The sequence below is a fragment of the Equus caballus genome, chromosome 29, assembly GCF_041296265.1.
Source record: "Equus caballus isolate H_3958 breed thoroughbred chromosome 29, TB-T2T, whole genome shotgun sequence".
Classification (NCBI taxonomy): domain Eukaryota; kingdom Metazoa; phylum Chordata; class Mammalia; order Perissodactyla; family Equidae; genus Equus; species Equus caballus.
Window position 1 is genome coordinate 5,625,536 of NC_091712.1, and position 25,357 is coordinate 5,650,892.

Genomic DNA, 25,357 nt, shown 5'->3' on the forward strand with positions numbered 1-25,357 from the left:
ATCACCTGCCAGCCATGGCGGAACCACCTCTCAGACGTACCAGAACCACCTGCCGGAGAAGCTGGAAACACGTCCTGGACCGACTGGAACCACGTGACGGCCATGCCTGAACCACCTGCCGAGCACGGCGGAACCACCTGCCGGACACGCCAAAATCACCTGTGGGCTACGCCAGAACCACTTGGACGACTCTCCGAAATGACCTGCCGGGCATGTTGGAACCACCTCTCAGACGTGCCAGAAGCACGTGGCGGACAGTCCGGAATCACCTGTTGGGCATACGCAACCACCTCTGACACGTACCAGAACCACGTGCCGTGCACGCCGGAACCACCTACCGGACAGACCGGAATCAACTTTTGGGCATGCCGGAACCACCAGTCAGATGTGCCAGAAACACGTGCCGGAGACGCCGGAAGCACCTGCCGAGCACGTCGCAACCACCTGCTCAACTCGCCTGAACCACCTGCCGGACACGCCAAAATCACCTGCCCGCTACACCAGCACCACTTCGGGGACAAGCCGGAATCACGTGAGGGGCATGCCGGCACAGCCTCTCAGACTGAACCTCATGCTGGACACCACAGAACCACCTGCCGGACAGACCGGAACCACCTGCCGGACACGCCGGAACCACCGGCTCGACCCGCCGGAACGACCGCTGGACATGCAAAATCACCTGCCGGCTACGCCGGAAACACTTGGCGAACACTCCGGAATCACCTGCCGGGCATGCCGGAACCACCTCTCAGATATGCCAGAACCACGTGCCAATGACCCCGGAAGCACCTGCCGAGCACGCCGGAACCACCTGCTCGACTCGCCAGAACCACCTGCCGGACACGCAAAAATCACCTGCCGGCTACGCCACAACCAGTTGGGGAACACTTCGGAATCACCTGCCGGGCTTGCTGGAACCACCTGCCGGTCACGCCAAAATCACCTGCCAACTACGCCAGTACCACTTGGCGGACACTGTGGAAACACCTGTCGGGCCGGCCGGAACCACATCTCAGACGTGCCAGAACCATGTGCATGAGATGCTGGAACCACACCCCGAACAGACGGAAAACACCTGCCAGACCCGTCTGAACAACGTGCCGAGCACGCCGGAGCCACCTGCTCGACTCGCCGGAACCACCTACCTGACATGCCCAAATCACCAGCCGGGTATGCCAGAACCACTTGGCGGACACTCCGGAATCATCTGCCGGACATGCCGGAACCAGCTCTCAGACACACCAGAACCACGTGCCGGAGACGCCGGAAGCACCTGCCGAGCATGCCGGAGCCACCTGCTCGACTCGCCAGAAACACCTGCCGGACACGCCAAAATCACCTGCCGGCTACGCCAGAACCACCTGGCGGACACTCCGAAATCGCCTGTCGCGCATGCCGGAACCAACTCTCAGACATGCCGGAAGCACGTGCCGGACACGCCGGAATCACCTACCGGACAGACCGGAACCACCTGCCGAGCACGTCGGAGCCACCTGTTCGACTCGCTGGAACCACCTGCCGGACAGGCCAATATCAACTGCTGGCTATGCCAGAACCACCTGGGGGACGGTCCGGAATCACCTGCCAGCCATGGCGGAACCACCTCTCAGACGTACCAGAACCACCTGCCGGAGAAGCTGGAAACACGTCCTGGACAGTCTGGAACCACCTGCCGGCCAAGCCTGAACCACCTGCCAAGCACAACGGAACAACCTGCCAGACACGCCAAAATCACCTGCGTGTTATGCCAGAAACACTTGGAGGACTCTCTGGGATGACCTGCCGGGCATGCCGGAACCACCTCTCAGACGTGCCAGAACCATGTGGCGGACAGTCCGGAATCACCTGTTGGGCATGCGCAACCACCTCTGAGACGTACCAGAACCACATGCCGTGCCGGCTGTAACCACCTACCGGACAGACCGGAATCAACTTTCGGGCATGCCGGAACCACCTGTCAGATGTGCCAGAATCACGTGCCGGAGACGCCGGAAGCACCTGCCGAGCACGTCGCAACCACCTGCTCAACTCGCCTGAACCACCTGCCGGACACGCCAAAATCACCTGCCCGCTACACCAGCACCACTTCGGGGACAAGCCGGAATCACGTGAGGGGCATGCCGGCACAGCCTCTCAGACTGAACCTCGTGCCGGACACCACAGAACCACCTGCCGGACAGACCGGAACCACCTGCCGGACACGCCGGAACCACCGGCTCGACCCGCCGGAACGACCGCTGGACATGCAAAATCACCTGCCGGCTACGCCGGAAACACTTGGCGAACACTCCGGAATCACCTGCCGGGCATGCCGGAACCACCTCTCAGATATGCCAGAACCACATGCCAATGACCCCGGAAGCACCTGCCGAGCACGCCGGAACCACCTGCTCGACTCGCCAGAACCACCTGCCGGACACGCAAAAATCAGCTGCCGGCTATGCCACAACCAGTTGGGGAACACTTCGGAATCACCTGCCGGGCTTGCTGGAACCACCTGCCGATCATGCCAAAATCACCTGCCAACTACGCCAGTACCACTTGGCGGACACTGTGGAAACACCTGTCGGGCCGGCCGGAACCACATCTCAGACGTGCCAGAACCATGTGCATGAGATGCTGGAACCACAACCCGAACAGACGGAAAACACCTGCCAGACCCGTCTGAACAACCTGCCGAGCACGCCGGAGCCACCTGCTCGACTCGCCGGAACCACCTACCTGACATGCCCAAATCACCAGCCGGGTATGCCAGAACCACTTGGCGGACACTCCGGAATCATCTGCCGGACATGCCGGAACCAGCTCTCAGACACAGCAGAACCACGTGCCGGAGACGCCGGAAGCACCTGCCAAGCACGTTGGAACCACCTGCTCAACTCGCCTGAACCACCTGCCGGACATGCCAAAATCACCTGCCGACTATGCCAGAACCACTTGGCGAACACTCCGGAATCACTTGCCGGGCATGCAGGAACCACCTCTCAGACATGCCAGAACCCCGTGCCAATGACCCCGGAAGCACCAGCCGAGCACGCCGGAACCACCTGCTCGACTCGCCAGAACCACCTGCCGATCACGCAAAAATCACCTGCCGGCTACGCCACAACCAGTTGGGGAACAGTTTGGAATCACCTGCCAGGCTTGCTGGAACCACCTGCCAGTCATGCCAAAATCACCTGCCAACTACGCCAGAACCGCTTGGCGGACACTGCGGAAACACCTGTCGGGCCGGCTGGAACCACATCTCAGACGTGCCAGAAACGTGTTCATGAGATGCTGGAACCACACCCCGAACAGACGGATACCACCTGCCAGAACCGCCTGAACCACCTGCTGAGCACGCCGGAACCGCCTGCTCGACTCACCGGTACCACCTCCCTGACACGCCAAAATCACCTGCTGGGTATGCCAGAACCACTTGGCGGACACTCCGGAATCATCTGCCGGACATGCCGGAACCAGCTCTCAGACACACCAGAACCAAGTGCCGGAGACGCCGGAAGCACCTGCCGAGCATGCCGGAGCCACCTGCTCGACTCGCCAGAAACACCTGCCGGACACGCCAAAATCACCTGCCGGGTACGCCAGAACCACCTGGCGGACACTCCGGAATCACCTGTCGCGCATGACGGAACCACCTCTCAGACGTGCCGGAAGCACGTGCCAGACACGCCGGAAACACCTACCGGAAAGACCGGAACCACCTGCCAAGAACGCCGGAGCCACCTGTTCGACTCGCTGGAACCACCTGCCGGACAGGCCAATATCAACTGCTGGCTATGCCAGAACCACCTGGGGGACAGTCCGGGTTCAACTGCCAGCCATGGCGGAACCACCTCTCAGACGTACCAGAACCACCTGCCAGAGAAGGTGGAAACACGTTCTGGACAGACTGGAACCACGTGACGGCCATGCCTGAACCACCTGCCGAGCACGGCGGAACCACCTGCAGGACACGCCAAAATCACCTGCGGGCTACGCCAGAACCACTTGGACGACTCTCCGAAATGACCTGCCGGGCATGTTGGAACCACCTCTCAGACGTGCCAGAAGCACGTGGCGGACAGTCCGGAATCACCTGTTGGGCATACGCAACCACCTCTGACACGTACCAGAACCACGTGCCGTGCACGCCGGAACCACCTACCGGACAGACCGGAATCAACTTTTGGGCATGCCGGAACCACCAGTCAGATGTGCCAGAAACACGTGCCGGAGACGCCGGAAGCACCTGCCCAGCACGTCGCAACCACCTGCTCAACTCGCCTGAACCACCTGCCGGACACGCCAAATTCACCTGCCCGCTACACCAGCACCACTTCGGGGACAAGCCGGAATCACGTGAGGGGCATGCCGGCACAGCCTCTCAGACTGAACCTCGTGCCGGACACCACAGAACCACCTGCCGGACAGACCGGAACCACCTGCCGGACACGCCGGAACCACCGGCTCGACCCGCCGAAACGACCGCTGGAGGTGCAAAATCACCTGCCGGCTACGCCGGAAACACTTGGCGAACACTCCGGAATCACCTGCCGGGCATGCCGGAACCACCTCTCAGATATGCCAGAACCACGTGCCAATGACCCCGGAAGCACCTGCCGAGCACGCCGGAACCACCTGCTCGAATCGCCAGAACCACCTGCCGGACACGCAGAAATCACCTGCCGGCTACGCCACAACCAGTTGTGGAACACTTCGGAATCACCTGCCGGGCTTGCTGGAACCACCTGCCGGTCATGCCAAAATCACCTGCCAACTACGCCAGTACCACTTGGCGGACACTGTGGAAACACCTGTCGGGCCGGCTGGAACCACATCTCAGACGTGCCAGAACCATGTGCATGAGATGCTGGAACCACACCCCGAACAGACGGATACCACCTGCCAGAACCGCCTGAACCACCTGCTGAGCACGCCGGAACCACCTGCTCGACTCACCGGTACCACCTCCCTGACACGCCAAAATCACCTGCTGGGTATGCCAGAACCACTTGGCGGACACTCCGGAATCATCTGCCGGACATTCCGGAACCAGCTCTCAGACACACCAGAACCAAGTGCCGGAGACGCCGGAAGCACATGCCGAGCATGCCGGAGCCACCTGCTCGACTCGCCAGGAACACCTGCCGGATACGCCAAAATCACCTGCCGGGTACGCCAGAACCACCTGGCGGACACTCCGAAATCACCTGTTGCGCATGCCGGAACCACCTCTCAGACGTGCCGGAAGCACGTGCCGGACACACCGGAATCACCTACCGGACAGACCGGAACCACCTGCCGAGCACGCCGGAGCCACCTGTTCGACTCGCTGGAACCACCTGCCGGACAGGCCAATATCAACTGCTGGCTATGCCAGAACCACCTAGGGGATGGTCCGGAATCACCTGCCAGCCATGGCGGAACCACCTCTCAGACGTACCAGAACCACCTGCCGGAGAAGCTGGAAACACGTCCTGGACAGTCTGGAACCACCTGCCGGCCAAGCCTGAACCACCTGCCAAGCACAACGGAACAACCTGCCAGACACGCCAAAATCACCTGCGTGTTATGCCAGAACCACTTGGAGGACTCTCTGGGATGACCTGCCGGGCATGCTGGAACCACCTCTCAGACGTGCCAGAACCATGTGGCGGACAGTCCGGAATCACCTGTTGGGCATGTGCAACCACCTCTGAGACGTACCAGAACCACATGCCGTGCCGGCTGGAACCACCTACCGGACAGACCGGAATCACCTTTCGGGCATGCCGGAACCACCTGTCAGATGTGCCAGAAACACGTGCCGGAGACGCCGGAAGCACCTGCCAAGCACGTTGGAACCACCTGCTCAACTCGCCTGAACCACCTGCCGGACATGCCAAAATCACCTGCCGACTATGCCAGAACCACTTGGCGAACACTCCGGAATCACTTGCCGGGCATGCAGGAACCACCTCTCAGACATGCCAGAACCCCGTGCCAATGACCCCGGAAGCACCTGCCGAGCACGCCGGAACCACCTGCTCGACTCGCCAGAACCACCTGCCGGACACGCAAAAATCACCTGCCGGCTACGCCACAACCAGTTGGGGAACACTTCGGAATCACCTGCCGGGCTTGCTGGAACCACCTGCCGGTCATGCCAAAATCACCTGCCAACTACGCCAGTACCACTTGGCGGACACTGTGGAAACACCTGTCGGGCCGGCCGGAACCACATCTCAGACGTGCCAGAACCATGTGCATGAGATGCTGGAACCACACCCCGAACAGACGGAAAACACCTGCCAGACCCGTCTGAACAACGTGCCGAGCACGCCGGAGCCACCTGCTCGACTCGCCGGAACCACCTACCTGACATGCCCAAATCACCAGCCGGGTATGCCAGAACCACTTGGCGGACACTCCGGAATCATCTGCCGGACATGCCGGAACCAGCTCTCAGACACACCAGAACCACGTGCCGGAGACGCCGGAAGCACCTGCCGAGCATGCCGGAGCCACCTGCTCGACTCGCCAGAAACACCTGCCGTACACGCCAAAATCACCTGCCGGCTACGCCAGAACCACCTGGCGGACACTCCGAAATCACCTGTCGCGCATGCCGGAACCAACTCTCAGACGTGCCGGAAGCACGTGCCGGACACGCCGGAATCACCTACCGGACAGACCGGAACCACCTGCCGAGCACGCCGGAGCCACCTGTTCGACTCGCTGGAACCACCTGCCGGACAGGCCAATATCAACTGCTGGCTATGCCAGAACCACCTGGGGGACGGTCCGGAATCACCTGCCAGCCATGGCGGAACCACCTCTCAGACGTACCAGAACCACCTGCCGGAGAAGCTGGAAACACGTCCTGGACAGTCTGGAACCACCTGCCGGCCAAGCCTGAACCACCTGCCAAGCACAACGGAACAACCTGCCAGACACGCCAAAATCACCTGCGTGTTATGCCAGAACCACTTGGAGGACTCTCTGGGATGACCTGCCGGGCATGCCGGAACCACCTCTCAGACGTGCCAGAACCATGTGGCGGACAGTCCGGAATCACCTGTTGGGCATGCGCAACCACCTCTGAGACGTACCAGAACCACATGCCGTCCCGGCTGGAGCCACCTACCGGACAGACCGGAATCACCTTTCGGGCATGCCGGAACCACCTGTCAGATGTGCCAGAAACACGTGCCGGAGACGCCGGAAGCACCTGCCAAGCACGTTGGAACCACCTGCTCAACTCGCCTGAAGCACCTGCCGGACATGACAAAATCACCTGCCGACTATGCCAGAACCACTTGGCGAACACTCCGGAATCACTTGCCGGGCATGCAGGAACCACCTCTCAGACATGCCGGAACCCTGTGCCAATGACCCCGGAAGCACCAGCCGAGCACGCCGGAACCACCTGCTCGACTCGCCAGAACCACCTGCCGATCACGCAAAAATCACCTGCCGGCTACGCCACAACCAGTTGGTGAACACTTTGGAATCTCCTGCCAGGCTTGCTAGAATCACCTGCCAGTCATGCCAAAATCACCTGCCAACTACGCCAGAACCGCTTGGCGGACACTGCGGAAACACCTGTCGGGCCGGCTGGAACCACATCTCAGACGTGCCAGAAACGTGTTCATGAGATGCTGGAACCACACCCCGAACAGACGGATACCACCTGCCAGAACCGCCTGAACCACCTGCTGAGCACGCCGGAACCACCTGCTCGACTCACCGGTACCACCTCCCTGACACGCCAAAATCACCTGCTGGGTATGCCAGAACCACTTGGCGGACACTCCGGAATCACCTGCCGGGCATGCCGGAACCACCTCTCAGATATGCCAGAACCACGTGCCAATGACCCCGGAAGCACCTGCCGAGCACGCCGGAACCACCTGCTCGACTCGCCAGAACCACCTGCCGGACACGCAAAGATCACCTGCCGGCTACGCCACAACCAGTTGGGGAACACTTCGGAATCACCTGCCGGGCTTGCTGGAACCACCTGCCGGTCATGCCAAAATCACCTGCCAACTACGCCAGTACCACTTGGCGGACACTGTGGAAACACCTGTCGGGCCGGCCGGAACCACATCTCAGATGTGCCAGAACCATGTGCATGAGATGCTGGAACCACACCCCGAACAGACGGATACCACCTGCCAGAACCGCCTGAACCACCTGCTGAGCACGCCGGAACCACCTGCTCAACTCACCGGTACCACCTCCCTGACACGCCAAAATCACCTGCTGGGTATGCCAGAACCACTTGGCGGACACTCCGGAATCATCTGCCGGACATGCCGGAACCAGCTCTCAGACACACCAGAACCAAGTGTCGGAGACGCCGGAAGCACCTGCCGAGCATGCCGGAGCCACCTGCTCGAGTCGCCAGAAACACCTTCCGGACACGCCAAAATCACCTGCCGGGTACGCCAGAACCACCTGGCGGACACTCCGAAATCACCTGTCGCGCATGCCGGAACCACCTCTCAGACTTGCCGGAAGCACGTGCCGGACACGCCGGAATCACCTACCGGACAGACCGGAACCACCTGCCGAGCACGCCGGAGCCACCTGTTCGACTCACTGGAACCACGTGCCGGACAGGCCAATATCAAATTCTGGCTATGCCAGAACCACCTGTGGGACGGTCCGGAATCACCTGCCAGCCATGGCGGAACCACCTCTCAGACGTACCAGAACCACCTGCCGGAGAAGCTGGAAACACGTCCTGGACAGTCTGGAACCACCTGCCGGCCAAGCCTGAACCACCTGCCAAGCACAACGGAACAACCTGCCAGACACGCCAAAATCACCTGCGTGTTATGCCAGAACCACTTGGAGGACTATCTGGGATGACCTGCCGGGCATGCCGGAACCACCTCTCAGACGTGCCAGAACCATGTGGCGGACAGTCCGGAATCACCTGTTGGGCATGCGCAACCGCCTCTGAGACGTACCGGAACCACATGCCGTGCCGGCTGGAACCACCTACCGGACAGACCGGAATCACCTTTCGGGCATGCCGGAACCACCTGTCAGATGTGCCAGAAACACGTGCCGGAGACGCCGGAAGCACCTGCCAAGCATGTTGGAACCACCTGCTCAACACGCCTGAACCACCTGCCAGACATGCCAAAATCACCTGCCGACTATGCCAGAACCACTTGGCGAACACTCGGGAATCACTTGCCGGGCATGCAGGAACCACCTCTCAGACATGACAGAACCCCGTGCCAATGACCCCGGAAGCACCAGCCGAGCACGCCGGAACCACCTGCTCCACTCGCCAGAACCACCTGCCGATCACGCAAAAATCACCTGCCGGCTACGCCACAACCAGTTGGTGAACACTTTGGAATCACCTGCCAGGCTTGCTAGAACCACCTGCCAGTCATGCCAAAATCACCTGACAACTACGCCAGAAACGCATGGCGGACACTGCGGAAACACCTGTCGGGCCGGCCGGAACCACATCTCAGACGTGCCAGAAACGTGTTCATGAGATTCTGGAACCACACCCCGAACAGACGGATACCACCTGCCAGAACCGCGTGAACCATCTGCTTAGCACGCCGGAACCACCTGTTCGACTCACCGGTACCACCTTCCTGACACGCCTAAATCACCTGCTGGGTATGCCAGAACCACTTGGCGGACACTCCGGAATCATCTGCCGGACATGCCGGAACCAGCTCTCAGACACACCAGAACCAAGTGCCGGAGACGCCGGAAGCACCTGCCGAGCATGCCGGAGCCAACTGCTTGACTCGCCAGAAACACCTGCCGGACACGCCAAAATCAAATGCCGGGTATGCCAGAACAACCTGGCGGACACTACGGAATCATCTGCCGCGCATGACGGAACCACTACTCAGACGTGCCGGAAGCACGTGCCAGACACGCCGGAAACACCTACCGGACAGACCGGAACCACCTGCCAAGAACGCCCGAGCCACCTGTTCGACTTGCTGGAACCACCTGCCAGAAAGGCCAATATCAAGTGCTGTCTATGCCAGTACCACCTGGGGGACAGTCCGGGATCACCTGCCAGCCATGGCGGAACCACCTCTCAGACGTACCAGAACCACCTGCCGGAGAAGCTGGAAGCATATCCTGGAAAGACTGGAACCACGTGACGTCCATGCCTGAACCACATGCCGAGCACGGCGGAACCACCTGCCGGACACGCCAAAATCACCGGCGGGCTACGGCAGAACCACTTGGACGACTCTCCGAAATGACCTGCCGGGCATGTTGGAACCACCTCTCAGACGTGCCAGAAGCACGTGGCGGACAGTCCGGAATCACCTGTTGGGCATACGCAACCACCTCTGACACGTACCAGAACCACGTGCCGTGCACGCCGGAACCACCTACCGGACAGACCGGAATCAACTTTTGGGCATGCCCGAACCACCAGTCAGATGTGCCAGAAACACGTGCCGGAGACGCCGGAAGCACCTGCCGAGCACGTCGCAACCACCTGCTCAACTCGCCTGAACCACCTGCCGGACACGCCAAAATCACCTGCCCGCTACACCAGCACCACTTCGGGGACAAGCCGGAATCACGTGAGGGGCATGCCGGCACAGCCCCTCAGACTGAACCTCGTGCCGGACACCACAGAACCACCTGCCGGACAGACCGGAACCACCTGCCGGACACGCCGGAACCACCGGCTCGACCCGCCGGAACGACCGCTGGACATGCAAAATCACCTGCCGGCTACGCCGGAAACACTTGGCGAACACTCCGGAATCAGCTGCCGGGCATGCCGGAACCACCTCTCAGATATGCCAGAACCAGGTGCCAATGACCCCGGAAGCACCTGCCGAGCACGCCGGAACCACCTGCTCGACTCGCCAGAACCACACGCCGGACACGCAAAAATCACCTGCCGGCTACGCCACAACCAGTTGGGGAACACTTCGGAATCACCTGCCGGGCTTGCTGGAACCACCTGCCGGTCATGCCAAAATCACCTGCCAACTACGCCAGGACCACTTGGCGGACACTGTGGAAACACCTGTCGGGCCGGCCGGAACCACATCTCAGACGTGCCAGAACCATGAGCATGAGATGCTTCAACCACACCCCGAACAGACGGAAAACACCTGCCAGACCCGTCTGAACAACCTGCCGAGCACGCCGGAGCCACCTGCTCGACTCGCCGGAACCACCTACCTGACATGCCCAAATCACCAGCCGGGTATGCCAGAACCACTTGGCGCAAACTCCGGAATCATCTGCCGGACATGCCGGAACCAGCTCTCAGACACACCAGAACCAAGTGCCGGAGACGCCGGAAGCACCTGCCGAGCATGCCGGAGCCACCTCTCGACTCGCCAGAAACACCTGCCGGACACGCCAAATTCACCTGCCGGGTACGCCAGAACCACCTGGCGGACACTCCGAAATCACCTGTCGCGCATGCCGGAACCACCTCTCAGACATGCCAGAACCCCATGCCAATGACCCCGGAAGCACCAGCCGAGCACGCCGGAACCACCTGCTCGACTCGCCAGAACCACCTGCCGATCACGCAAAAATCACCTGCCGGCTACGCCACAACCAGTTGGTGAACACTTTGGAATCACCTGCCAGGCTTGCTGGAACCACCTGCCAGTCATGCCAAAATCACCTGCCAACTACGCCAGAACCGCTTGGCGGACACTGCGGAAACACCTGTCGGGCCGGCTGGAACCACATCTCAGACGTGCCAGAAACGTGTTCATGAGATGCTGGAACCACACCCCGAACAGACGGATACCACCTGCCAGAACCGCCTGAACCACCTGCTGAGCACGCCGGAACCACCTGCTCGACTCACCGGTACCACCTCCCTGACACGCCAAAATCACCTGCTGGGTATGCCAGAACCACTTGGCGGACACTCCGGAATCATCTGCCGGACATGTCGGAACCAGCTCTCAGACACACCAGAACCAAGTGCCGGAGACGCCGGAAGCACCTGCCGAGCATGCCGGAGCCACCTGCTCGACTCGCCAGAAACACCTGCCGGACACGCCAAAATCACCTGCCGGGTACGCCAGAACCACCTGGGGGACACTCCAAAATCACCTGTCGCGCATGCCGGAACCACCTCTCAGACGTGCCGGAAGCACGTGCCTGACACGCCGGAATCACCTACCGGACAGACCGCAACCACCTGCCGAGCACGCCGGAGCCACCTGTTCGAATCGCTGGAACCACCTGCCGGACAGGCCAATATCAACTGCTGTCTATGCCAGAACCACCTGGGGGACAGTCCGGGATCATCGCCAGCCATGGCGGAACCACCTCTCAGACGTACCAGAACCACCTGCCGGAGAAGCTGGAAACACGTCCTGGACAGTCTGGAACCACCTGCCGGCCAAGCCTGAACCACCTGCCAAGCACAACGGAACAACCTGCCAGACACGCCAAAATCTCCTGCGTGTTATGCCACAACCACTTGGAGGACTCTCTGGGATGACCTGCCGGGCATGCCGGAACCACCTCTCAGTCGTGCCAGAACCATGTGGCGGACAGTCCGGAATCACCTGTTGGGCATGCGCAACCACCTCTGAGACGTACCAGAACCACATGCCGTGCCGGCTGGAGCCACCTACCGGACAGACCGGAATCACCTTTCGGGCATGCCGGAACCACCTGTCAGATGTGCCAGAAACACGTGCCGGAGACGCCGGAAGCACCTGCCAAGCACGTTGGAACCACCTGCTCAACTCGCCTGAACCACCTGCCGGACATGCCAAAATCACCTGCCGACTATGCCAGAACCACTGGCGAACACTCCGGAATCACTTGCCGGGCATGCAGGAACCACCTCTCAGACATGCCAGAACCCCGTGCCAATGACCCCGGAAGCACCAGCCGAGCACGCCGGAACCACCTGCTCGACTCGCCAGAACCACCTGCCGATCACGCAAAAATCACCTGCCGGCTACGCCACAACCAGTTGGTGAACACTTTGGAATCACCTGCCAGGCTTGCTGGAACCACCTGCCAGTCATGCCAAAATCACCTGCCAACTACGCCAGAACCGCTTGGCGGACACTGCGGAAACACCTGTCGGGCCGGCTGGAACCACATCTCAGACGTGCCAGAAACGTGTTCATGAGATGCTGGAACCACACCCCGAACAGACGGATACCACCTGCCAGAACCGCCTGAACCACCTGCTGAGCACGCCGGAACCACCTGCTCGAATCACTGGTACCACCTCCCTGACACGCCAAAATCACCTGCTGGGTATGCCACAACCACTTGGCGGACACTCCGGAATCATCTGCCGGACATGCCGGAACCAGCTCTCAGATACACCAGAACCAAGTGGCGGAGACGCCAGAAGCACCTGCCGAGCATGCCGGAGCCACCTGCTCGACTCGCCAGAAACACCTGCCGGACACGCCAAAATCACCTGCCGGGTACGCCAGAACCACCTGGCGGTCACTCCGGAATCACCTATCGCGCATGACGGAACCACCTCTCAGACGTGCCGGAAGCACGTGCCAGACACGCCGGAAACACCTACCGGACAGACCGGAACCACCGGCCAAGAACGCCGGAGCCACCTGTTCGACTCGCTGGAACCACCTGCCGGACAGGCCAATATCAACTGCTGGCTATGCCAGAACCACCTGGGGGACAGTCCGGGATCACCTGCCAGCCATGGCGGAACCACCTCTCAGACGTACCAGAACCACCTGCCGGAGAAGCTGGAAACACGTCCTGGACAGACTGGAACCACGTGACGGCCATGCCTGAACCACCTGCCGAGCACGGCGGAACCACCTGCCGGACACGCCAAAATCACCTGCGGGCTACGCCAGAACCACTTGGACGACTCTCCGAAATGACCTGCCGGGCATGTTGGAACCACCTCTCAGACGTGCCAGAAGCACGTGGCGGACAGTCCGGAATCACCTGTTGGGCATACGCAACCACCTCTGAGACGTACCAGAACCACGTGCCGTGCACGCCGGAACCACCTACCGGACAGACCGGAATCACCTTTCGGGCATGCCGGAACCACCTGTCAGATGTGCCAGAAACACGTGCCGGAGACGCCGGAAGCACCTGCCAAGCACGTTGGAACCACCTGCTCAACTCGCCTGAACCACCTGCCGGACATGCCAAAATCACCTGCCGACTATGCCAGAACCACTTGGCGAACACTCCGGAATCACTTGCCGGGCATGCAGGAACCACCTCTCAGACATGCCAGAACCCCGTGCCAATGACCCCGGAAGCACCAGCCGAGCACGCCAGAACCACCTGCTCGACTCGCCAGAACCACCTGCCGATCACGCAAAAATCACCTGCCGGCTACGCCACAACCAGTTGGTGAACACTTTGGAATCACCTGCCAGGCTTGCTGGAACCACCTGCCAGTCATGCCAAAATCACCTGCCAACTACGCCAGAACCGCTTGGCGGACACTGCGGAAACACCTGTCGGGCCGGCTGGAACCACATCTCAGACGTGCCAGAAACGTGTTCATGAGATGCTGGAACCACACCCGAATAGAAGGATACCACCTGCCAGAACCGCCTGAACCACCTGCTGAGCACGCCGGAACCACCTGCTCGACTCACCGGTACCACCTCCCTGACACGCCAAAATCACCTGCTGGGTGTGCCAGAACCACTTGGCGGACACTCCGGAATCATCTGCCGGACATGCCGGAACCAGCTCTCAGACACACCAGAACCAAGTGGCGGAGACGGCGGAAGCACCTGCCGAGCATGCCGGAGCCACCTGCTCGACTCACCAGAAACACCTGCCGGACACGCCAAAATCACCTGCGGGTACGCCAGAACCACCTGGCAGACACTCCGGAATCACCTTTTCGCACATGACGGAACCACCTCTCAGACGTGCCGGAAGCACGTGCCAGACACGCCGGAAACACCTACCGGACAGACCGGAACCACCTGCCAAGAACGCCGGAGCCACCTGTTCGACTCGCTGGAACCACCTGCCGGACAGGCCAATATCAACTGCTGGCTATGCCAGAACCACCTGGGGGACAGTCCGGGATCACCTGCCAGCCATGGCGGAACCACCTCTCAGACGTACCAGAACCACCTGCCGGAGAAGCTGGAAACACGTCCTGGACAGACTGGAACCACGTGACGGCCATGCCTGAACCACCTGCCGAGCACGGCAGAACCACCTGCCGGACACGCCAAAATCACCTGCGGGCTATGCCAGAACCACTTGGACGACTCTCCGAAATGACCTGCCGGGCATGTTGGAACCACCTCTCAGACGTGCCAGAAGCACGTGGCGGACAGTCCGGAATCACCTGTTGGGCATACGCAACCACCTCTGAGACGTACCAGAACCACGTGCCGTGCACGCCGGAACCACCTACCGGACAGACCGGAATCACCTTTCGGGCATGCCGGAACCACCTGTCAGATGTGCCAGAAACACGTGCCGGAGACGCCGGAAGCACCTGCCAAGCACGTTGGAACCACCTGCTCAACTCGCCTGAACCACCTGCCGGACATGCCAAAATCACCTGCCGACTATGCCAGAACCACTTGGCGAACACTCCGGAATCACTTGCCGGGCATGCAGGAACCACCTCTCAGACATGCCAGAACCCCGTGCCAATGACCCCGGAAGCACCAGCCGAGCACGCCGGAACCACCTGCTCGACTCGCCAGAACCACCTGCCGATCACGCAAAAATCACCTGCCGGCTACGCCACAACCAGTTGGTGAACACTTTGGAATCACCTGCCAGGCTTGCTGGAACCACCTGCCAGTCATGCCAAAATCACCTGCCAACTAGGCCAGAACCGCTTGGCGGACACTGCGGAAACACCTGTCGGGCCGGCTGGAACCACATCTCAGACGTGCCAGAAACGTGTTCATGAGATGCTGGAACCACACCCGAATAGAAGGATACCACCTGCCAGAACCGCCTGAACCACCTGCTGAGCACGCCGGAACCACCTGCTCGACTCACCGGTACCACCTCCCTGACACGCCAAAATCACCTGCTGGGTGTGCCAGAACCACTTGGCGGACACTCCGGAATCATCTGCCGGACATGCCGGAACCAGCTCTCAGACACACCAGAACCAAGTGGCGGAGACGGCGGAAGCACCTGCCGAGCATGCCGGAGCCACCTGCTCGACTCACCAGAAACACCTGCCGGACACGCCAAAATCACCTGCGGGTACGCCAGAACCACCTGGCAGACACTCCGGAATCACCTTTTCGCACATGACGGAACCACCTCTCAGACGTGCCGGAAGCACGTGCCAGACACGCCGGAAACACCTACCGGACAGACCGGAACCACCTGCCAAGAACGCCGGAGCCACCTGTTCGACTCGCTGGAACCACCTGCCGGACAGGCCAATATCAACTGCTGGCTATGCCAGAACCACCTGGGGGACAGTCCGGGATCACCTGCCAGCCATGGCGGAACCACCTCTCAGACGTACCAGAACCACCTGCCGGAGAAGCTGGAAACACGTCCTGGACAGACTGGAACCACGTGACGGCCATGCCTGAACCACCTGCCGAGCACGGCGGAACCACCTGCCGGACACGCCAAAATCACCTGCGGGCTATGCCAGAACCACTTGGACGACTCTCCGAAATGACCTGCCGGGCATGTTGGAACCACCTCTCAGACGTGCCAGAAGCACGTGGCGGACAGTCCGGAATCACCTGTTGGGCATACGCAACCACCTCTGAGACGTACCAGAACCACGTGCCGTGCACGCCGGAACCACCTACCGGACAGACCGGAATCAGCTTTTGGGCATGCCGGAACCACCAGTCAGATGTGCCAGAAACACGTGCCGGAGACGCCGGAAGCACCTGCCGAGCACATCGCAACCACCTGCTCAACTCGCCTGAACCACCTGCCGGACACGCCAAATTCACCTGCCCGCTACACCAGCACCACTTCGGGGACAAGCCGGAATCACGTGAGGGGCATGCCGGCACAGCCTCTCAGACTGAACCTCGTGCCGGACACCACAGAACCACCTGGCGGACAGACCGGAACCACCTGCCGGACACGCCGGAACCACCGGCTCGACCCGCCGGAACGACCGCTGGACATGCAAAATCACCTGCCGGCTACGCCGGAAACACTTGGCGAACACTCCGGAATCACCTGCCGGGCATGCCGGAACCACATCTCAGATATGCCAGAACCACGTGCCAATGACCCCGGAAGCACCAGCCGAGCACGCCGGAACCACCTGCTCGACTCGCCAGAACCACCTGCCGGACACGCAAAGATCACCTGCCGGCTACGCCACAACCAGTTGGGGAACACTTCGGAATCACCTGCCGGGCTTGCTGGAACCACCTGCCGGTCATGCCAAAATCACCTGCCAACTACGCCAGTACCACTTGGCGGACACTGTGGAAACACCTGTCGGGCCGGCCGGAACCACATCTCAGACGTGCCAGAACCATGTGCATGAGATGCTGGAACCACACCCCGAACAGACGGATGCCACCTGCCAGAACCGCCTGAACCACCTGCTGAGCACGCCGGAACCACCTGCTCGACTCGCCGGAACCACCTACCTGACATGCCCAAATCACCAGCCGGGTATGCCAGAACCACTTGGCGGACACTCCGGAATCATCTGCCGGACATGCCGGAACCAGCTCTCAGACACACCAGAACCACGTGCCGGAGACGCCGGAAGCACCTGCCGAGCATGCCGGAGCCACCTGCTCGACTCGCCAGAAACACCTGCCGGACACGCCAAAATCACCTGCCTGGTACGCCAGAACCACCTGGCGGACACTCCCAAATCACCTGTCGCGCATTCCGGAACCACCTCTCAGACGTGCCGGAAGCACGTGCCGGACACGCCGGAATCACCTACCGGACAGACCGGAACCACCTGCCAAGAACGACGGAGCCACCTGTTCGACTCGCTGGAACCACCTGCCGGACAGGCCAATATCAACTGCTGGCTATGCCAGAACCACCTGGGGGACGGTCCGGAATCACCTGCCAGCCATGGCGGAACCACCTCTCAGACGTACCAGAACCACCTGCCGGAGAAGCTGGAAACACGTCCTGGACAGACTGGAACCACGTGACGGCCATGCCTGAACCACCTGCCGAGCACGGCGGAACCACCTGCCGGACACGCCAAAATCACCTGCGGGCTACGCCAGAACCACTTGGACGACTCTCCGAAATGACCTGCCGGGCATGTTGGAACCACCTCTCAGACGTGCCTGAAGCACGTGGCGGACAGTCCGGAATCACCTGTTGGGCATACGCAACCACCTCTGACACGTACCAGAACCACGTGCCGTGCACGCCGGAACCACCTACCGGACAGACCGGAATCAACTTTTGGGCATGCCGGAACCACCAGTCAGATGTGCCAGAAACACGTGCCGGAGACGCCGGAAGCACCTGCCGAGCACGTCGCAACCACCTGCTCAACTCACCTGAACCTCCTGCCGGACACGCCAAATTCACGTGCCCGCTACACCAGCACCACTTCGGGGACAAGCCGGAATCACGTGAGGGGCATGCCGGCACAGCCTCTCAGACTGAACCTCGTGCCGGACACCACAGAACCACCTGCCGGACAGACCGGAACCACCTGCCGGACACGCCGGAACCACCGGCTCGACCCGCCGGAATGACCGCTGGACATGCAAAATCACCTGCCAGCTACGCCGGAAACACTTGGCGAACACTCCGGAATCACCTGCCGGGCATGCCGGAACCACCTCTCAGATATGCCAGAACCACGTGCCAATGACCCCGGAAGCACCTGCCGAGCACGCCGGAACCACCTGCTCGACTCGCCAGAACCACCTGCCGGACACGCAAAAATCACCTGCCGGCTACGCCACAACCAGTTGGGGAACACTTCGGAATCACCTGCCGGGCTTGCTGGAACCACCTGCCGGTCATGCCAAAATCACCTGCCAACTACGCCAGTACCACTTGGCGGACACTGTGGAAACACCTGTCGGGCCGGCCGGAACCACATCTCAGACGTGCCAGAACCATGTGCATGAGATGCTGGAACCACACCCCGAACAGACGGATGCCACCTGCCAGAACCGCCTGAACCACCTGCTGAGCACGCCGGAACCACCTGCTCGACTCGCCGGAACCACCTACCTGACATGCCCAAATCACCAGCCGGGTATGCCAGAACCACTTGGCGGACACTCCGGAATCATCTACCGGACACGCCGGAACCAGCTCTCAGACACACCAGAACCACGTGCCGGAGACGCCGGAAGCACCTGCCGAGCATGCCGGAGCCACCTGCTCGACTCGCCAGAAACACCTGCCGGACACGCCAAAATCACCTGCCGGCTACGCCAGAACCACCTGGCGGACACTCCGAAATCACCTGTCGCGCATTCCGGAACCACCTCTCAGACGTGCCGGAAGCACGTGCCGGACACGCCGGAATCACCTACCGGACTGACCGGAACCACCTGCCAAGAACGCCGGAGCCACCTGTTCGACTCGCTGGAACCACCTGCCGGACAGGCCAATATCAACTGCTGGCTATGCCAGAACCACCTGGGGGACGGTCCGGAATCACCTGCCAGCCATGGCGGAACCACCTCTCAGACGTACCAGAACCACCTGCCGGAGAAGCTGGAAACACGTCCTGGACAGACTGGAACCACGTGACGGCCATGCCTGAACCACCTGCCGAGCACGGCGGAACCACCTGCCGGACACGCCAAAATCACCTGCGGGCTACGCCAGAACCACTTGGACGACTCTCCGAAATGACCTGCCGGGCATGTTGGAACCACCTCTCAGACGTGCCAGAAGCACGTGGCGGACAGTCCGGAATCACCTGTTGGCCATACGCAACCACCTCTGAGACGTACCAGAACCACGTGCCGTGCACGCCGGAACCACCTACCGGACAGACCGGAATCAACTTTTGGGCATGCCGGAACCACCAGTCAGATGTGCCAGAAACACGTGCCGGAGACGCCGGAAGCACCTGCCGAGCACGTCGCAACCACCTGCTCAACTCACCTGAACCACCTGCCGGACATGCCAAAATCACCTGCCCGCTACACCAGCACCACTTCGGGGACAAGCCGGAATCACGTGAGGGGCATGCCGGCACAGCCTCTCAGACTGAACCTCGTGCCGGACACCACAGAACCACCTGCCGGACAGACCGGAACCACCTGCCGGACACGCCGGAACCACCGGCTCGACCCGCCGGAACGACCGCTGGACATGCAAAATCACCTGCCGGCTACGCCGGAACCACTTGGCGAACACTCCGGAATCACCTGCCGGGCATGCCGGAACCACCTCTCAGATATGCCAGAACCACGTGCCAATGACCCCGGAAGCACCTGCCGAGCACGCCGGAACCACCTGCTCGACTCGCCAGAACCACCTGCCGGACACGCAAAAATCACCTGCCGGCTACGCCACAACCAGTTGGGGAACACTTCGGAATCACCTGCCGGGCTTGCTGGAACCACCTGCCGGTCATGCCAAAATCACCTGCCAACTACGCCAGTACCACTTGGCGGACACTGTGGAAACAACTGTCGGGCCGGCCGGAACCACATCTCAGACGTGCCAGAACCATGTGCATGAGATGCTGGAACCACACCCCGAACAGACGGATACCACCTGCCAGAACCGCCTGAACCACCTGCTGAGCACGCCGGAACCACCTGCTCGACTCACCGGTACCACCTCCCTGACACGCCAAAATCACCTGCTGGGTATGCCAGAACCACTTGGCGGACACTCCGGAATCATCTGCCGGACATGCCGGAACCAGCTCTCAGACACACCAGAACCACGTGCCGGAGACGCCGGAAGCACCTGCCGAGCATGCCGGAGCCACCTGCTCGACTCGCCAGAAACACCTGCCGGACACGCCAAAATCACCTGCCTGGTACGCCAGAACCACCTGGCGCACACTCCGAAATCACCTGTCGCGCATGCCGGAACCACCTCTCAGACGTGCCGGAAGCACGTGCCGGACACGCCGGAATCACCTACCGGACAGACCGGAACCACCTGCCGAGCACGCCGGAGCCACCTGTTCGACTCGCTGGAACCACCTGCCGGACAGGCCAATATCAACTGCTGGCTATGCCAGAACCACCTAGAGGATGGTCCGGAATCACCTGAAAGCCATGGCGGAACCACCTCTCAGACGTACCAGAACCACCTGCCGGAGAAGCTGGAAACACGTCCTGGACAGTCTGGAACCACCTGCCGGCCAAGCCTGAACCACCTGCCAAGCACAACGGAACAACCTGCCACACACGCCAAAATCACCTGCGTGTTATGCCAGAACCACTTGGAGGACTCTCTGGGATGACCTGCCGGGCATGCCGGAACCACCTCTCAGACGTGCCAGAACCATGTGGCGGACAGTCCGGAATCACCTGTTGGGCATGTGCAACCACCTGTGAGACGTACCAGAACCACATGCCGTGCCGGCTGGAACCACCTACCGGACAGACCGGAATCACCTTTCGGGCATGCCGGAACCACCTGTCAGATGTGCCAGAAACACGTGCCGGAGACGCCGGAAGCACCTGCCAAGCACGTTGGAACCACCTGCTCAACTCGCCTGAACCACCTGCCGGACATGCCAAAATCACCTGCCGACTATGCCAGAACCACTTGGCGAACACTCCGGAATCACTTGCCGGGCATGCAGGAACCACCTCTCAGACATGCCAGAACCCCGTGCCAATGACCCCGGAAGCACCAGCCGAGCACGCCAGAACCACCTGCTCGACTCGCCAGAACCACCTGCCGATCACGCAAAAATCACCTGCCGGCTACGCCACAACCAGTTGGGGAACACTTTGGAATCACCTGCCAGGCTTGCTGGAACCACCTGCCAGTCATGCCAAAATCACCTGCCAACTACGCCAGAACCGCTTGGCGGACACTGCGGAAACACCTGTCGGGCCGGCTGGAACCACATCTCAGAGGTGCCAGAAACGTGTTCATGAGATGCTGGAACCACACCCCGAACAGACGGATACCACCTGCCAGAACCGCCTGAACCACCTGCTGAGCACGCCGGAACCACCTGCTCGACTCACCGGTACCACCTCCCTGACACGCCAAAATCACCTGCTGGGTATGCCAGAACCACTTGGCGGACACTTCGGAATCATCTGCCGGACATGCCGGAACCAGCTCTCAGACACACCAGAACCACGTGCTGTAGACGCCGGAAGCACCTGCCGAGCATGCCGGAGCCGACTGCTCGACTCGCCAGAAACACCTGCCGGACACGCCAAAATCACCTGCCGGCTACGCCAGAACCACCTGGCGGACACTCCGAAATCACCTGTTGCGCATGCCGGAACCACCTCTCAGACGTGCCGGAAGCACGTGCCGGACACGCCGGAATCACCTACCGGACAGACCGGAACCACCTGCCAAGAACGCCGGAGCCACCTCTTCGACTCGCTGGAACCACCTGCCGGACAGGCCAATATCAACTGGTGGCTATGCCAGAACCACCTGGGGGACAGTCCGGGATCACCTGCCAGCCATGGCGGAACCACCTCTCAGACGTACCAGAACCACCTGCCGGAGAAGCTGGAAACACGTCCTGGACAGACTGGAACCACGTGACGGCCATGCCTGAACCACCTGCCGAGCACGGCGGAACCACCTGCCGGACACGCCAAAATCACCTGCGGGCTATGCCAGAACCACTTGGACGACTCTCCGAAATGACCTGCCGGGCATGTTGGAAGCACCTCTCAGACGTGCCAGAAGCACGTGGCGGACAGTCCGGAATCACCTGTTGGGCATACGCAACCACCTCTGAGACGTACCAGAACCACGTGCCGTGCACGCCGGAACCACCTACCGGACAGACCGGAATCAACTTTTGGGCATGCCGGAACCACCAGTCAGATGTGCCAGAAACACGTGCCGGAGACGCCGGAAGCACCTGCCGAGCACGTCGCAACCACCTGCTCAACTCGCCTGAACCACTTGCCGGACACGCCAAATTCACCTGCCCGCTACACCAGCACCACTTCGGGGACAAGCCGGAATCACGTGAGGGGCATGCCGGCACAGCCTCTCAGACTGAACCTCGTGCCGGACACCACAGAACCACCTGCCGGACAGACCGGAACCACCTGCCGGACACGCCGGAACCACCGGCTCGACCCGCCGGAACGACCGCTGGACATGCAAAATCACCTGCCGGCTACGCCGGAAACACTTGGCGAACACTCCGGAATCACCTGCCGGGCATGCCGGAACCACCTCTCAGATATGCCAGAACCACGTGCCAATGACCCCGGAAGCACCTGCCGAGCACGCCGGAACCACCTGCTCGACTCGCCAGAACCACCTGCCGGACACGCAAAAATCACCTGCCGGCTACGCCACAACCAGTTGGGGAACACTTCGGAATCACCTGCCGGGCTTGCTGGAACCAGCTGCCGGTCATGCCAAAATCACCTGCCAACTACGCCAGTACCACTTGGCGGACACTGTGGAAACACCTGTCGGGCCGGCCGGAACCACATCTCAGACGTGCCAGAACCATGTGCATGAGATGCTGGAACCACACCCCGAACAGACGGAAAACACCTGCCAGACCCGTCTGAACAACGTGCCGAGCACGCCGGAGCCACCTGCTCGACTCGCCGGAACCACCTACCTGACATGCCCAAATCACCAGACGGGTATGCCAGAACCACTTGGCGGACACTCCGGAATCATCTGCCGGACATGCCGGAACCAGCTCTCAGACACACCAGAACCACGTGCCGGAGACACCGGAAGCACCTGCCGAGCATGCCGGAGCCACCAGCTCGACTCGCCAGAAAGACATACCGGACACGCCAAAATCACCTGCCGGGTACGCCAGAACAACCTGGCTGACACTCCGAAATCACCTGTCGCGCATGCCGGAACCACCTCTCAGACGTGCCGGAAGCACGTGTCGGACACGCCGGAATCACCTACCGGACAGACCGGAACCACCTGCCGAGCACACCGGAACCACCTGTTCCACTCGCTGGAACCACCTGCCGGACAGGCCAATATCAACTGCTGGCTATGCCAGAACCACCTGGGGGACGGTCCGGAATCACCTGCCAGCCATGGCGGAACCACCTCTCAGACGTACCAGAACCACCTGCCGGAGAAGCTGGAAACACGTCCTGGACAGACTGGAACCACGTGACGGCCATGCCTGAACCACCTGCCGAGCACGGCGGAACCACCTGCCGGACACGCCGAAATCTCCTGCGGGCTACGCCAGAACCACTTGGACAACTCTCTGAAATGACCTGCCGGGCATGTTGGAACCACCTCTCAGACGTGCCAGAAGCACGTGGCGGACAGTCCGGAATCACCTGTTGGGCATACGCAACCACCTATGAGACGTACCAGAACCACGTGCCGTGCACGCCGGAACCACCTACGGGACATACCGGAATCAACTTTTGGGCATGCCAGAACCACCAGTCAGATGTGCCAGAAACACGTGCCGGAGACGCCGGAAGCACCTGCCAAGAACGTTGGAACCACCTGCTCAACCCGCCTGAACCACATGCCGGACATGCCAAAATCACCTGCCGACTATGCCAGAACCACTTGGCGAACACTCCGGAATCACTTGCCGGGCATGCAGGAACCACCTCTCAGACATGCCAGAACCCCGTGCCAATGACCCCGGAAGCACCAGCGGAGCACGCCAGAACCACCTGCTCGACTCGCCAGAACCACCTGCCGATCACGCAAAAATCACCTGCCGGCTACGCCACAACCAGTTGGTGAACACTTTGGAATCACCTGCCAGGCTTGCTGGAACCACCTGCCAGTCATGCCAAAATCACCTGCCAACTACGCCAGAACCGCTTGGCGGACACTGCCGAAACACCTGTCGGGCCGGCTGGAACCACATCTCAGACGTGCCAGAAACGTGTTCATGAGATGCTGGAACCACACCCCGAACAGACGGATACCACCTGCCAGAACCGCCTGAACCACCTGCTGAGCACGCCGGAACCACCTGCTCGACTCACCGGTACCACCTCCCTGACACGCCAAAATCACCTGCTGGGTATGCCAGAACCACTTGGCGGACACTCCGGAATCATCTGCCGGACATGCCGGAACCAGCTCTCAGACACACCAGAACCAAGTGCCGGAGACGCCGGAAGCACCTGCCGAGCATGCCGGAGCCACCTGCTCGACTCGCCAGAAACACCTGCCGGACACGCCAAAATCACCTGCCGGGTACGCCAGAACCACCTGGCGGACACTCCAGAATCACCTGTCGCGCATGACGGAAACACCTGTCAGACGTGCCGGAAGCACGTGCCAGACACGCCGGAAA